General features: G+C 36.8%; 1 long non-coding RNA gene across 1 annotated transcript in view; it reads left to right on the plus strand.

Moving 5' to 3' along the window:
* The first annotated feature begins 228 nt into the window (after positions 1-228).
* The window catches only part of LOC134498079 (uncharacterized), a 43,271-nt gene continuing 27,186 nt past the window's right edge, over positions 229-16,313 (plus strand). The window contains exon 1 of the long non-coding RNA XR_010067987.1: positions 229-316. This is a non-coding gene — a long non-coding RNA (uncharacterized LOC134498079). The remainder of the gene's footprint in view (positions 317-16,313) is intronic.

Raw genomic sequence — 16,313 nt, forward strand, 5'->3', positions numbered from 1 at the left:
TTACACACGCGTTTCTGGAGTCGCGAGTTGAGGGGCAGAACACAGCGCCGTCCTGCCTGCCAGGGGAGGACGAGAGGCGCAGGTCCTTGCAGCTTCTGCGGGAGCCCCAGCAGTTTAAAAACGGTGGCAGGAGGGTAGAGATCTGAGCACGGTCTTCTCCCTAACTCCAAAGACTGGAGGAGACCAGCCTCTTTCTCACACACGCAGCGAATGCGCAGGAACAAGCCAGGACAAGAGAGGGCTCTCAGTCCCTTCAGTTCTGCCGCAGGAACAATTCCCCTCTTTTGCCCTTTAGCATCAATACAGTCATTCAGAGGTATATATTCTCTGTTTCCAAAGCTAGTGCTCGCTTTCCTTTCAAAGCTACAAAAATCGCTTCCTTTGGGGATTACTTTTTCTATTTTGCCATACAATTTTTAGCGTCCCTCCCCAAAAAGCATGATATGTTCTCGGGGGGTGGGGGGAAGAGACTAGAGAAGAAAGGCAGGAGAGAAAAGATGATGCAAAATAATAATAATTGAAAGGAGATAAATGTCCTTTCTTTTTGTCGTTTAAATCGCCTTGTTGCCTGAAACTTGCGCTCGCTCTCTAACTTTGCTCCATCTGGTCTCTCATTCAGCCGCAGTTGCTGCCTATATAGATCCCCTGCTTAAGACACGCCCCGGACTATGAATAATGAATATATCTGGCAGTAGGAGAAACGGAGGGGGAAACCGAAAGCCAGGTTTCGGTTAAGAAAGTACTGTAAAAGAGGGCGGGAGGAGCGGCGAATGATTCATAATCGTAATTTAAGTTCACTTCTTAGAAATTTTGGTGAAGTACTGTAGCTACTTTGCACATAGCATGACCCCCCCCCCGCAAAAGCCCCTTTTGCCTTTGTTTCAAGGAAAATGCCCCTCCACGCCCCTTGGCTCAAGAAGAGAAGGCAGGCGCAACCCCAAATGGGAATGCCTTTTCGAATTCTTGTCTCCAGTGCAGCTGACTAAAAGAACAGATAAACCTAAAAGGCGTGCTTTTTTAACAGGCACCCAGTGTCTAGGACATGATCTTGGAACTAGCTTTCATCTCACATGATATCTGCAGTTCCTTGAGAAACTGAAACGCGTGTACAGATTTTATATATGTTTCTGTCAGCCTGCTTTTCTTCTTGGCAGCTCTGTAAGACAATCACTGCATTTCTGTCCAGTTTTATCTAAGATTGCTCTCTCCTTAGGGGTACATTCAAATGTCCTCTATGGTCCTAGAACAGTATTTTTAGTACTAGGGCAAAAAAAAATCTGTTCTATCAGTATTTATATTATATCAAATAAATGCTGCATTTTATTAGTTTAATTAACACTATCAAATTGCATTGTATCAGTTAAATTAAGCACTAATTTCTAACTTACATTAAGAACTTTGCTCATGGTTATTCTGCATGACATTCTTAATTTTATCAAAAGACTTATCTTTACAAAAAGATCATCAGTTTGCGCATAGATAATGATCAGTAACATTATTTGACATTTGAAAAGTCAGTATCACAAACTGTTGTTGAATGAATAAACTATTCCTTCAGCAAACAGGATCAATTAGTTGTGCTCACTCTGCAGAATTAATATTTTGAAGTAATTTCTGTCAGTTGTTTTTACTGAGTAAAAAACAAAGAATGAAAAAGATTCTGACATAGTATCTCTGCCAATCCTTTGTTTAAGTAAAAGTCTATTTTTTAAATGGCAATTCTCCATCATTTTCATGTGACCATGTTAGAAGTCAGTTTTTTTAGTGAATACTTACCCAAAATTTTATAGGTAGTCCTTTTAAAATGTGTGTTTGAACTGCCATTCCATACCATTTTATAAAAGAAAAAAAGAAACTAAATTGGCTTATATTATTGTTGCTTATGTTAGAAATTATCCTCTAAAGTAGGCTGAAGGAATAGGAAATGAATTTCAGTTCTGCCAGAATTATACAGGGAAGACTTTCTTTGTTGCTCTTGTCCTGAGGACTCGCCAACAGAGGTCGCTAGATGCTTAGCACTGAGCTAAGGGGCCAAATGTGATTGAGCTGATTTACAAAGATACTATTGATCACTTCCTTCTTACTGGTATACCATTGCAGAAAAGTTTTCTGGGTTTTTTTTTCCTGTTTTTTTGTTTTTTTTCCTAACTCTCTGATAGGCTGTTAACTTTGAATAGCTTTGGGATTCTATTGTAAGTTATGGTTACCATCTAATGGAGAGTTAAGTGTAATTTCAGTTATATACTTAAATAGAATTAAATGTACTTGTGTTTCATTCTGGCATCTATTTAAATAGATGCAAAAATGACAGAGATACTTTATGAATCCTGACCAAAAGAAAGAGTATACTTTTCTATATTTTAAATACTAGCAGAAGTCCTGTAATAAATGAAAGTTCTCAATAAGCAGCAGTTTCAGATATCTAAGTGGTAAAACTGCTCCAACTGAGTTTCTATATTAAAGATTCCAATTTTATTCCTTGCAGCATGTAACCAAAATAAGTGAATACAAAATGTGATATCTGGAAAGAATTATATCCTAAAAGATGGAAAATTGGTGGTAGATATATAGCAACCACATTGTTTTGTATGCTTAAGGCAGCCCCAGCATAACAGAATATAACAGCTAGAATGCTTTATATGTTCAGTTACATTTCTAGAATATTGCCCTTGGTTATTGTTAAATATGGGTTTCTTATATGAATAACAGACAGTTATGATTAAATGAATAGGTGACTGGGAGAGCACATCAGTCATTTTTGGTGACTCCAAATCATGTGCCCATGTCTTGTTTAGGAGTTGGCATGGTGCCTTCAATTTATAATTTAATGTAAAGATTTATATGATCTAAAGAGAAACCAGAGTATAAAGTTTGATGTATACAAATTATGCCCAGTTTTATATCTGGACCAAATAGATAAGAAATTCAAAAAATAAGATTTTAGGGCTTATATGAATCAATCTGACAATCTCAGCTAAATCTGACATTTCACATGATGTATAAATGTTCCTATAAGTTATACCTCTTCAATCTGCTTAATCAAGGTTTCTAAAGCATGGAATGTTCCATTTTTATTTTGCAGAAAACATACCAGTTCTTCCTATTGAAACCAATTAATCCTCTACTAGTCAACACCAATATTGTGATCTTTGTGCAGTTTTAAAATAACTATGGGGTTTTTTTTCCATTTATGCCTCCTGAAATTATTTTCCGTATCCCTGAAGCACATTCATGAAATGCAAGTGCTACACAGCAATTTTTATTTTATTTTATTTTTTTATTTTATCTTAGAATTTATTTTTAGCTACTTTGTATGGTGACTTCACAAAATAGATTATGCAGACTGGAATAGATATTTAAAATATATCCCAAAGTTGACTGAAATGGAGACTGTATGTGTTTTTCAGATACAAGGTTTTGAGTTCTCCACAACTGCCTTAGAATGCTACCATAGTAAGGGAAGGGCAGAATGATAGTCCCTTGTATAAAGATTTTCCCCTATTGTTTACATAAATCTTCTTTCTTATGTTAGTCTAATTATGCACCCCATTCCAAATGATGAATTGGGTAACAATATTTTAGTCATTAAAATCATCCTTAGAAAATGAACAATAGCCTATTCTCTTCACCATCCCCATCCTCAACATCCCCACACTCCTTCGCTGGCAACTGGCTTTAAAACTGCCTTCTGTAGCATTTCTGAAAGACAGAAGCCTGTCCGGGTGTTCTTAAAAGCAGTTTTAAGAAATGCCTCACTGGAGCCATAGCCTCAAACTTTTAACAGTCTCTGTGGGGCATTAATAATGTGTCCAAACTATAAAGTACATATTTTTCCATATAAACAACCCAGTTTTATGTTGTAGCTGGAGAGCAAATGTAATTATAGTTGGTGGTTACATTTATTTATATATTATTGCTTTGATTTACAGTATATAGCCGTCCATTTCTAAAGATTCCTAGTAGTTTACAGACAATAATAAAATTTAAATATAAAAATTATTAACGTAACAGCAAAAAGGCTCTCGTATGATCTTCAAGCATCCCCAAATACCTCCAGGAAAAGTTACATTTTAATGGCTTTTTTAAAGTATAAGAGGGAGGGGATGGGCTGAATATTTGGCAGTTGGCTATTCCAGAGGCCATCACTGAGAAGGCTTAAGCATGGATCCTTGTAAATGGCATTCCCTGAGATCTGTGACCCTGAGAAAACCTTCCATACTAGATCTCACTGGATGAGCAGATCCAACTTGGAGAAAGCAGATTCAGAGAACCGGATGATGTAGGCTACGTAGGGCTTAAAAGTGACAACTGGCACCTTGAATTGCACATGGAAGCTAACTGGCAGCCATTACAGCTCCCACAATATTATTGTTACCTAAGTGAACCTAAGGGACGCGGTGGCGCTGCGGGTTAAACCGCTGAGCTGTCGATCGGAAGGTCGGCGGTTCGAAACCGCGCGGCGGGGTGAGCTCCCGTTGCTCGTCCCAGCTCCTGCTCACCTAGCAGTTCGAAAACATGCCAATGTGAGTAGATCAATAGGTACCGCTTCGGCGGGAAGGTAACGGCGTTACGAGTCATGCTGGCCACATGACCCGGAAGTGTCTATGACAACGCCGGCTCCAAGGCTTAGAAACGGAGATGAGCACCGCCCCCTAGAGTCGGATTCGACTGGACTTTACGTCAAGGGAAACCTTTACCTTTTTAAGTGAACCTACTGTAGGTATTTTCATAACAACTTGAGTTGCTACATGCTGAACCAGCTAAACTTTCAAAAGGTCTTTGAGGACAATCCCATGCAAATTGTAATAATCTAGTTACAATGTGACAAGGGCATAAATAATCAAGTAGCTTCCTGTTCCAGAAATGACCGCAACTGACACAATTGTTTGAGATGCAATTGTACATAAAACTATCAAGTGAGTTCATCTTTCAAATAAAACTGGTAAGATGTAATTAGTAATTATAACTTAATCTACATGCTACATAAGTACATAGGGATCACCTTGGGAATGGTGATGGTGTGATGACTTCAATTAGCTTGGCATTTGTAGGGTTAATATTTGTAATATTTTAAGAACTTCATCTTTCTCTTAAGTTTAATAAAAGGTGAGGTCAGCTGCTAATAGGTTACAGTTTTGAATGTCAGTGTGAATTATCCTGATAACTGTTCTGAGACCAGAATATATCAGCTGCTGAGTTTGCATTCATATTTATATATAATGGAAAGACAACATTTTGGGGGCTAGGGGCATATTTGGAATTTTAAGAGGCAATTGTAGTCATACTCTCAAAATGGCTGCCATGGAGGGGAACCTGATTTTGAAGCAGGCAAAAAAACATTTATAAATAAATAATAGGTTGCTCTCTGCCACCTTTTTTAGTACCCTAGAGTTCTCTCTAGGACTTCAGTTTATCTTTCTCTTTTCTGGGGGAAGTGGGTACACTTCCCCAAAAAGCCCTGCAGTGTAGCATCCACCTTTGGATAGGGCCTGTGTGCATGGCAGGACTGTGCTGCTCAGGATTTAATGGATCCATAACAAGTATAAAGTTGCCTTTAGTCCAACATATTAAACAGTTTTTCCCCTCTGCAAGTGTGAGGAATTAGAAAGGTCTGTCCTTGGAGTCTCTGAAATACTTTATTTATTTATTATTAAATTTATACACCATCCATCTCACTATAAAAGTGACTCTGGGTGGCTTACAAATAAAAACTACTACTAATTGCCACTGCTGGTCTGTTGAAGTTCTGATCAAACTGTGAAATGCAGAATTGATCCTGGACACTAATTTATTCCAAGTATCTTGTTCTACTAGACAGAACTAAATTAGCATCTTGGTATATTTTGAGCTGGGAGCAGTGGAGCAAATGGGCCAACAGCTTGAAAAGAGGAGGAGGAAACTTATGCTGAATCCAATTAAATACAAATAACAGCTAACTGACAGCCTACTATGTGGCAGTGGAGGAAGTTTTCTCCATTGTGTCTTCATAATTTCACCTAGTAAAGCTGTTTTATGTGGTAAAAATGGAGTTATGTAGTGTTTCACTTTCATTTCCAAAAAGATACTTTGGAGCTCACAGGAAGACAAGCATAACACCTGTGTCATATTTTTCCAGAATCATGTCATAACCATGTGATTGTAGAAAACAGATAAAGCTATTTTGAAGAGTTAGATGCTATATTTGCACTCTTCAGACTTCGAAGCATATCTTCTGAATTACTTCTCAAGCAATGCACAGTCCTGGAGAAAAAGACTGTTTCATCCTGGCCCCCAAAGGGAATTAGTCATACCTTCAGTGGCTTCCTGAGGTAAATTTCTAATACATTTTGAAAGCACAGTTCATAATCAGCATGACTTGGGTTCCCTAGTTCATGCAATTAAATTAATAGAGTTGTGCACAGGCTTGTGCAGTTGATTAACTCTAATCTTTGAAGTTTGAGAATATGGACTAGGTCCTTGGGTGAATCCAACCAATCACCTGTGTACTCGATCCCTTACCATCTTATTTTAATAAATCTAATAAGAAATGAATGAATGGTAATAATTAACTCTTGTTTAAGAAACAATACTAGTCTCTTTGAAAAAGTGATCAACCAGACTGCTCCTGAAGAATTTACAGGACTTAGACCCAGTAGTATGGAGAGTTACAGATTGTTTGCTAATACTACTGCTTACTTCCAGATGCACTTGGATAAATAATATTCTAAATCCATTTGAGTCTAGCCTGGGGTCTGTGTTGGCCCCAGAAACTGCCTTGGCTGCTCTGTTGAATGGGAGAGATGAGAAGTACAGCCTTGTCGATTTTGGGGCCCTCCAAATGACTTTTAATGCCACCGATCATGGTAACTTTATGGGCTGATTGGGCACTGCCTTATCATGGTTCTGCTCCTATTTGACTGGTTGTTTCCAGAAGATGGTGCTAGGAGATTATTCTTCTCTGTGGCAACTGTATCATGGGGTTCCTAAGAACTTAGTTTTATTGCTTATGCTGTTTAACATGAAACTGCTGGGGAGGGGAGGAATCATTCAAGAATGAAGGTTAATACATTATATGACCCTAGCTTTGCCTCCTTTTCTTCTAACTCAGGTGAGGTGGTGGATGGCTGATCAGCGCTGGAATATATTAATAGATTGTATTAGGACCTGAAGGAAAATTCCCCATGACCCAATTTACAAGTGGGGACCACATGATCTGCTTGAGCCAAATTTATTTGAATAGCACTGGGAACAGACCACAAGGTTCTGCCCACTTAAGGAGGGTACAAACAATTTTTATATGGTAGTATAATAAATGCTGGCCAGTAATGATGTCATAGCAAATCATTTTATTTTTGATAACATGGGTTAGATTTTCCTTACAGTGAGATAAGCAAAATAATTAAGTAGAGGTCAGCACATGAGTTTTTTGTTCCCATTTTAAAACACAAGTGCTGATTTAAGATTTCATGAACCAGCTTCTACAAATGCCTAAGCAAGCTATTAAGGAGGCTTACTTGAGTTTGGGGTCCTTGGCAGTTTAAAGGTCTTGGTTCAGGTATTTGTTTTACTCCTTCAGACCCGATCTGGACAAGATGGAAGTACGGATGGTAGATGACCTATTTCTCCAGGGGAATTGTGTTCTGCCTATTCTGGAGAGAAAAGAAAGATCAGTTGTGCAGGTTCTACTGTGACTGGAGACATAGGTGACTAGGAGCAACTTTTATTAGTTTAGACTGATATACCAACTGCAGTCCTAAGCAGAAATAACAGCCTAGGATCATTTATGCATGCTCTGGTAATCTCTTGGTGATTATTGCAGTGGACTATCTGTGGAGATCCCTTTGAAAAGGGAACAGGGTCTGGCTGATACAATCATGTGATGCAAGTGTTTTGTCAGCTGCACACTCATCCTTGGAAGCCCTCTTCACTAATACTAAATTATTATTAATAATAGTAACAAGTCATAAAATGATGATGATGTTGACACCTTACTTTGCAGTATGCTGACTTCCTTTTCAATTTATGTAATTCAGTGTCCAGTTTATTAATTGTAGGCCCCTAATCATTGAAAACAATTTACACAATATCCAGTTAAGTTTTATCTTCATGGTGTTAACACTAAATATCCACCATATTAAGGAATGGAATCCCTTTATGATTGATTGCCATGAACTTCAAGTTAGAGTTGTGATGAATCGTTCAGATTCAAAGGGAAAGCAGTGCTTCAGGAAATGTGGGAATGTTCATGTATCTCCCATCAATAACTGTTGCTGCCATAGTTTCTTACTTATACATTTATTTATTTATTTATTTATTTATTTATTTATTTATTTAATTGTTCGAATTTATATCACCGCCCATCTCCCCCCAAAATGGGGACTATTATGTATTCTTCTAAAGATTTATATGCTGCTCTTCAAAACCAGATTTTCCTGGGGTGGCTTCTGACAAACTAAAATTACACAAAATGCTAAGACAATAAAACATAATAACATATTAATAATTAAAATGCACAACATTAAAATAATAAAAGCAGACACCTGAATTAAAAAATACACCAATATGTTAAACATCAATGCATTAATTATTGCTTAAAATGCCCTGGAGAATAAAAACAAATTTGAGTGGCATTAAAAAGATAATAAATTTGGTACCAGGCATATCTCACTGAGGAGTACAAAACTAACTGGAAGTAAACCCAGGCCTTGGCCTTGGCCCAAATTGAGATGATACCTTGATGCAAGATTGTGCCAGCCCCACATCCTTTTCCACCCAGGTTCAGGGTCACACTTTCTTCTATCAGCTAATTTAAGGGAGGATTAATAACCCTTGGCCAAGATGGGCAAGCTTCTGCCCTTTTTCCAACTGTCCTTGTGTGAAAGTGAGAGAGAAAGAAAAGCGGAACAGATCACAAAAATGACCTAGAGAAAACTCCTGCTTTAGGAGAGACCAACCCTTTCGAATAAGGTTGAACACTAATCGGATTGATAGATAAAACATCCTCTATCAACACTTCTATCTTCTCTGGATTGAGCTTCAGTTGTTAGCTCTCATCCAGTTTATTACCATGGTCAGGAACTGCTTCAGCACTCTCACTTCTGAACCTGAACAAACATAAACATGTCATAAACATATTTCATGTCATAAACCTAGTTTTTATAAGAAACTTTGAAACAAAGATAAAAACTACAAAAAAGCAAAAAAAAAAAAGACCTACAAAAAGAAAGGAAAAAAATCAAAAGAGTATAAAACACAAGAAAAAAAGAATTTTGAAGATTACATAGAGATGACTTCTGACTTTCAACAAGAAGAATGTACAGCAATTTCCATAATCAATCCCTTAATCTATATCAAACCAAGATCACATTATTTCTATAAATCATTCTATTAGCACATTATAAAAATCACTAAACTCAATTGCTCCTTCACCGTATATTAAAAGAAAAAGAAATATATAAACCTCCAAATCAACTTCCCCCCAAAAAACAGCATTTATTTAATTTTTTCCTTCCTACCAGTATTCTATATATTTCTTTCCACTATAATAGAAATCAAATTATAAAAACATTTAAATTGTTTACTTTTATAATTAATAATACTATAACAATCTTAACCTTACTAAACCTAAAACCAAGCAAATATTATTATATCTTATAAATCTTAAAAATGAAACAAATCTAAAAGCAATCCAGTAAATCTTAATCCAAATCATTAAAGAAAGATAAAATCATACAAGCCTTAATATCAATTCTTAATTTTTTACCCCATCTCAAATATACCAAAATATTTACATATCTCCATATTACACACAAGGCATTTTTCATACAGAATCAAATCTCCCAACTGCCCCCTTTGGAAACTCAAACTCCTCAGTAAAAGAAAAAAACCTCCCACAGAACAGAGCCTCTTCTTTTCCATTCCATCAAAAAAAAAAAAAACACCTGCATTTGTGATTTGCAATTCAGTCTGTTCTTCTAACTCCTTCAACACCAAAATCTGGTCATCTGGCACAACAAGAGCTTAAATTTCGCTGTCAGTAGAAATATCTCCTCCTTCATTAGAATTAACTTCTTCCACAACTTCCTCAGCCAGATGAAACATTTTAAAGCTGATATTTTCTGCAGTGTCCCAAATATCTTGCAGAATAGCTTGACAGGTATCATGAAAGATCTGTTTAAACTCACTGCGAAGCTTATAACGGAACTCCGAGAAAGTCTCCTTAAAATCCTCCATGTTTCAGGCAGTAGATTACGGCATCCCCTAGATACTTGCAAGAGTAGGAGTTAATGAGTTAATAGAAGATCTCCAAAAGTTGTTGACACAGGAGAAAGTATGCTAACAAGCAGCTCCCAGAGAAAGTGAACAGAAAATTGAAGATTCAAAACAGCAGATTCAACGTGTAGGAAAATGTTAAATCCTTCAAATTCAATACAAAAACAATAGCAGGGAGACATTTATTTTCAATCCGCCTCAATATCCAAATGGGAAAACAAGCGAAAGCTTAAAAAGATTTTTGAAAATTAATTCCAGAAATAATGACAAGCACCAAGACAGATAATTTCTCCTTGGTGTAGAAAGTCTCTCTTAGGGTACATGATAGATAGATAGATAGATAGATTGATTGATTGATTTAGAAATGGGGTGGCTTGACCTAATGTCCCTTAAGGCTACAGGGCGGGTTGGAACTGATGATATCCCAGCCTCCTGACAACTCTTACCCAATTGGTGTGAATGCTGTTTGCGATTCTCAGGCTGCAAGTCACCATTCCAGAGGACAGATGGGAGGATTCCAAGCATTTTCTTTGTCCATGAAAATGCTCCAGGCTTTGGGAAAAAAACTGCCCATGCCCCACGGGGAAACCCCCCCCCCCCGCTGCTCTCAGTTCTGTCTGCGGAGCTTGCAGACACAGCTGTTCAGTCAGCCATGTCCCCACCAGAAGTCCTGCATGTCATAAACCTATTGATGACATGTTATTTTAAATTTCCAATCATGTGGTCCTTTATGCTGTTGTACTACCCAAATTGCATTTTATTCTCCATGCTGTTAAAGAAAACATCCTGCTAGATATAATAAGGCATCTGAGGTGGTTGACCAAACTCAAGCAAGCACTTAGTCCACGTTTCCTTGTCTTAAGAACGGAAAGTCATCTACTGTAAGAGATTCTGAATAGTCAGTGACCAGGACACCTCTGCAGATTACACTGATAAAACTGCAGAATAAAGTCGTGATGAATATAACTGTTTCTATTTTCCAAGTGAGTAGCCAACATATCACAACACTAGCAAGAATTTTGTATGATTTCTTGGTGGCCTACTTCTCAAAAGACTATGAAGCATTTAACAGATTCTGCAGGGCAACACTAAGAGGAAGGAGTGTTGGAGGAGGAAAACTTGCTTTTCTGCCTCTTATTACAGCCACTGAGGAGCTCAATGTTTGTTCAGACTGTAGATGAGTTTTTCTTTATCTGTATTCTAGTGGTCTTCTTCCTTGCTTCATTGTACTCAGCAAGGAAGAAGTCTTGTCAAACTGCCCATGTCATCTTTATATTCCATAATAATCAAGGTTTTGACAAGAGTATCTACCATACTACCTGGAAAATTCCTCAGAGCAATTTGGAATCCTTGGCCTCTAGGGGCAGACTGTCCTAATGGGTCCCCTGTCCTGGAGAAAGCCTTCAACCTCAGGCTGCCCATGAGGCACCACGGTGAGGACATGTCTTGCAAATGGTTAGTGAGGTGTGTCTGCTTTGGCACCAAGGCGTGTGAATGAGTCCCAGACATCAAAGCATTTGTGTATCTCCAAATGTGTTTTCATCAGTACCTTTTTTGTGTTTAAACATTTGACTATGTTTTTATTACTATCATTACCACTATCCCAACTTTAAGAATAAGTAATTATCTACTCTGACACAACTCTCTGTGAAACATGATGCTTCTGTATTAAAAAACAATTACTTCTAAGATCCTCTCGGAGGTTTTCATTGTAACTGCTGTTAACCAAATTCTGCATTTATAATATCAATTTCAGTAAGTTTGATGAGAGTTTGATATTATAGGGGATACGTTTTTGAAATAGGAACAAGACCATAGAAATTGTTAGTGCTCAAATTGGGATTTATTTGTAGGTGCAAATGTAGAGCTTTAGAGACTGAAAAAAGGAAATAATATGGAACATGTAGAATATTTGTTCATACAAAAAATAAGTTTCCAGAATTCCTACCACTAACACTGTATCTGAGTGGCTTGGAAGCCATCTTTCTGTTTCCTTCAGGATCCTACCAGTTTCCTGTCATTTTTCTATCACCCATGAGAGTACATTCTCTCTTCTCCCTGTCAGATAGGAACAGTCTCTCTCCTAACCATCAGGCTGATCAAATCATTTGTTAATACACTCTTAAAAATTTACAAAACCCACAAAAAATCCCAAACACACTTAAAATAGTATTGGCACACTACAACACATACATGTATCAAAACACAAGTATCAAGAAGTATGTAAACATACTGTATATGGGTATCAAGTAAACACATACGAATATCAAGATTTATGATTCTTTACGGAAAAGCTGCATTCTTTAAGAAGGTGTCAATTCTTAAAGTATATTTTTGTTATACTTTCATAGAGAGAATAAAAATAAATATTGTAATATACTTGTCATTCTTCCCTAACCCTAAAAAAAAGGTTTTTATCATTTGTTCACTGTCCAGAGTCACTGCTGTGAAATGGAGTTATATAAATTATATAAACAAACAAACAAACTTGTAACTTTAATTATGGGTATTATCAATTATTAGGCCTGATTTTGCTCTTTCTTTTATATTCTTCTGTTCTTGTAATATTAGTTGCAGCTTTTGCTGATTTGTTAGTATACCACAATTTGCAAACTGCGTAAGGAGAGTTAAGAAGTAACTTAGTATTGGTTGGATTGAAGACAGACGGACAGACAGATGTGCTGCCTTTCATTCAGGAGCCCTTTCCTCAGATTTTTCTCCATAATAATGCTATGAGGTAGGTTGAGCTGAGAGAAAATTACTAGTTCACTCACCAAATTTCTGACTAAGTGTGGACTGGAACCTGGGTCAGTCCAACACGATATAATTAAATGCACTTTTCACAAATACTTCTACCACTCCAGAATTATTGATTATTACACTTAGAGGCTAGAGGAATGATATCAGATTCTCAATTCTGAGAAATTAAAGAAACTAAACCAAATTAAAACAATTTTATTTAAGCTTGTTACCTCACCTGTCCCATTTAGAGGAGTAGCTGTATTTTTATAGAAGTGTTCATAAAAACAGTTATGGAAAAAATACCACCTATGAATCTTTCTTATAAAAGTTTAATATTTCACCATTCAGATATAGAAACAAGATCAGATACTGTTTTCAATGTGTTACTGAAAGTTCCTTGGAGCATGACCTGTTTTGCTCTGCAAGATTTAATGGAATGTTCTTCAAATTATTTTTTTATAATTGTTATTAATAATACAGCAACTATATCTCATACCTATATGCAGTAATTTCCAGTATACTTCTAATAGTCTCAGAGTCAAAGTTTAATCTTGTGCATTAGTAAATAAAATGCTTTCTTTTTAAAGTTTTCCTAGTACTTCCTTGTAAACTTGTTTTACCAGTCTAGGAAAGAATTTAAAAGTCGTATCAAGGCTCTCAGTCATTGTACAGATACATGATCACTCAGATTGCACTATTCCTATCACAGAGATATACCTTTTCTCTTTTTTGGTCTTCTGCAATACTGTACTTGGAAAGTTCTCACTGGGGGGTATGAGAGAGCATCTCATATCATTTTCATAAGATTTGCTGCCTACTTCCACCTGTGTGCTCCATTCCTTTTCAAGTACTCTATAATCTGGATATTCTGTGACTATCCAAGTGTCAGAGGTTTGGCCCCAGAAGTCATAAAACCCCCTTCTGGGTCTTTTCCTCTGTCATGTAAAGGAGGGAGGGGGGAGACTTGATTGATGTGAGAGCGGGAAACATCACAGAGCCAACAAGAATTAGAAACTTCACAGACTCAGCAAGTTGACACCAGAATGCTGTGGCTAAAGTGTTATCTGCCAATGGGTAGTGAAGAATGTTGCTGAAGCCCATGTTGTAAAACTGAAGGCAGTTGTAAATATTCAACTTCAGTTGGGGACTTGGGTGGGGACTTGGGTCTGATAAAAGAAGAGGACAGGGGGAAATGCAATTACTTGAGTCTTTAGATGCAGAGGGCGATGGTACTGTATCTTTCAATGAACTAAATACTTTACTGAGACCTAACTGGTTCCAGAGCGATTTCTTACTATTGGGATATCTGAACCCACGTTCCTCACACCAAGAGATAATGAATAAAAACATTGGTCTCCTTTATGCTCCTGAGAATATTCAGTTTTCCTAAAGCTATTTTTTTTTCTTCATAATACATACTCACACTGATTCTGAAAACCATGAGACTTAAGCAATTAATTTCTCCCCCAAAATTAAAAACTATATTCCTAAGCATTCCCTGCAATGACAGGCTTATGGTGCTGGTTTTACTCTTTCCTAATTCCTCATAACATAAACTTGGGGGAAAGGATGAGAACTAGTAAGAGTTAATGAAACATATTTGAAATAGGATTATTATTTCTGAAATTTCAGGAAGGGCCATACCATTAACTAGGCATTCTCTGAACATGCATTTTAAAATTTAGCTCATTCCAAACTAATGTAATAATTAGTAATGTATTACTGAGCAAAAACTCAAAAATGATATAAAATATGATGCCAGCTTTTCCTCTCTTTTTATACAGTTTTGTCCTCAAGATTACAACTGAAAATATGAAAAAAAAAAAAGTGGAACAGACGTATAGCAAAAAGTAATGTCAGAACAGAATTCTAAACTGCACAAGGTGCTCATTTTATTTTTGTAAAATATAGATGCCACAGAGTTCTGTGATATAGCTCCAAAATTACCATAGTCTGATCCAGTTTGGCAGACTTTAGTATTCCTTACAGATATTTCTAAATCCCCTTATCTATCATGTTAAAATTAATAGAATCAATACTAGCCAATAAATCATAAATTACCTAGTGACTGAAGCCACCTTTCTAAAAATCCTTGGTGGAAAGACAAAAGTGCAGTCTAGTTTTCTAGTTGTGCTATTGTGTTAATGAGATTATATGGGAGATGTTCTTTTAAAAAGATGAATCCATCAATTTAGGCCTCTCAGCATATGATCAATTTACCAAATGCTTTATAGGCACTGATATCCATACCAAAGATTAGCTGTTTGGAACAAGTGCAGTTCAACAACTCAGAAATATTGTATCATATATTTGGAATGTTATTTTTCCCTATATCTACAGTACTGAATGCGCACAGAATGCAAATTCACAAAAGAGCTTTCCTGACTTGATATGTAGGAAATATATTAGATCGTTATTCTAAAATGTTAGATCATGCAAAATCATGGTTCAACCTCATAATATTTAATTTTAATTTCTCAGCATATGTTTGTTTTAGGGAAACTGCTAAAAGGTAGCTTTTTAAGAGAGACTTGGGAGTGGAATTGCTGTGAGTGGTCAATTCTGTCATGTTTTGTGTTTTTTTATTCCTTTATTGTTCCTTGGATGCAGGAGTTTTTTTTGTTTTTTTTAATAACTGTAACTATGTGGGGGGGAAAATGTGAAAGGTCCCCTGTGCAAGCACCGAGTCATGTCTGACCCTTTGGGGGGATGCTGCTTTTGCAACGTTTTCTTGGCAGACTATAGCGGGGTGGTTTGCCATTGCCTTCCCCAGTCGTCACCTTGCCCAGCAAGCTGGGTACTCATTTTACTTGGAAGGATGGAAGGCTGAGTCGACCTGAACTGGCTACCTGAGAATCCAGCTTCTGCTGGGATAGAACTCAGGTTGTGGGGAGAGTTTCAGTTGCAATACTGCCACCTACCACTCTGCGCCACATATATATAATTATAAATTATTTTATAAACGTATAATGTATTTTGATTTTTTAGACTTACTGTAATAAGGGAATATAAGCTGACTTTTAGATTGAGTGACATATAAGCCACAGGGTACTTACTTTTATCTGTTATTTCAGATTTATGGAAATACATGTACACTTGAACATATGAGTGCATTTTCATTTTGGACCCACATGGACTCTTATATTGGGTACATGACAGTATTTTAATAGTTTCCTGAATGCTCCAGAGTTCCCCCAGAATTCAAACAAGTCAAATGAAGAGGAATAATGTTACTAATAATTATTTAAGAGTACCCTGGATATATTTGGACTCTAGAAACTCAGAAGGACATTCACAGATTGTTCACATAATCTATACAT

Source organism: Candoia aspera, chromosome 4 (genome assembly GCF_035149785.1).
Source record: "Candoia aspera isolate rCanAsp1 chromosome 4, rCanAsp1.hap2, whole genome shotgun sequence".
Classification (NCBI taxonomy): domain Eukaryota; kingdom Metazoa; phylum Chordata; class Lepidosauria; order Squamata; family Boidae; genus Candoia; species Candoia aspera.